Here is a 1,268-nt window from a genome sequence, read left to right on the forward strand (position 1 = left end):
CCCTATAGCAGTACCTCAGGAATTGAATAGAGCAACCCATGATCCCTGCCACTAAGCTCCCAAAAAGCCAAAAAAATTAAATTAAAAAAAAAAGTTTTTCTTTCCATTATTTTGTGCTTGTCTTACTCAAGTTGTGGGTAGTTTTCTATTGCTAGGGGGTATGTAATACTGAGAATCGGTTAGAAAGAAGAAATCCAACAAGTAGTGACCCTATACCTATACTCTCATTATTACCTTTCAATTTGGGATACCAATAGCCAAACCCTCCACCTAAATCTCTGAAAGATAGGTTCTACCCTACTAGAGCAGCCCAATCTTCATGCATAGTTCTACTACAAGCCCAGGGCAATAATTTTGATCTCAAATCTCAGTACATCATTATGTTGCCCCACTTCCATAGGCTGGCCTCTGAGGATGCATACCTATTCCTTAGGGAATTTGAGGAGGTTTGTGTTCTGATTAAGGTCCAACAGTTGACTGATGATGCTGTAAAATTAAGGTTTATAACTTTTGCACTCAAGGACCAAGCAAAGAAATGGCTCTATGGTCTGCCAACCAATTCCATTGCCACATGGGATGGGTTTACTATAGCCTTCCTAAAAAATTTCTTTCCTTTGCATAAAACCAATAAACTCAGGAGTGACATTCTTTAATTCAGGTAGAAACCTAGTGAGTCGTTCTCCAAATTTATGGAGTGATTTAAGGACGTCCTTTCGAAATGCCCTCACCATGGAATTGATACATGGCAACTTTGTCAAATCATTTATGAGGGTATTGACTATCAGACCAAGTAGTTGTTAGAGTTTATGTGCCCCAAAGGTTTTACATCTTTTATAGATGAAGAAGACGCTTGGAACTTTTTTCTTGAATTGGCTAAGAAAACCAGAGAATGGGAGTCTACTCAAGAAATTGAGAGAACAAATAAAGGTTACCTTGTAGAAGGTGTTGTGGCCAAAGAGGCTCAACTTGAGAGTCTATTAAGAGACTCGAAGCCATAGTAGTTAAAGGACTTGCCCAACTGAACCAAATAAATCATTCTGTGCCTATGTGTAGTTGGTGCCAATCTCCCACTAATGTGATGGAGGAGTGCCCTAATATTTCTCGTGTGAATGGTTTATATATAGGTCCTGAAAATGTGAATGCCATGTCCCAAAACAACCCTTATAGTCAGACCTATAATCTAGGATGGAGGAACCATCCTAACTTCTCTTAGAATTAAGCCAATATTCAAGTAGGTCCTAATTTCCAACCCTTGAGTCAAGGGCAGT

General features: G+C 39.1%; 1 non-coding gene across 1 annotated transcript; it reads right to left on the reverse strand.

The window, feature by feature from the left end:
- Positions 1-629: 629 nt before the first annotated feature.
- On the reverse strand, positions 630-736 carry LOC122090271. Its single transcript, XR_006143510.1, has one exon. It is a non-coding gene; the product is annotated as a small nucleolar RNA R71 (small nucleolar RNA).
- Positions 737-1,268: the final 532 nt, after the last annotated feature.

This window comes from Macadamia integrifolia, chromosome 9, assembly GCF_013358625.1.
Source record: "Macadamia integrifolia cultivar HAES 741 chromosome 9, SCU_Mint_v3, whole genome shotgun sequence".
NCBI lineage: Eukaryota > Viridiplantae > Streptophyta > Magnoliopsida > Proteales > Proteaceae > Macadamia > Macadamia integrifolia.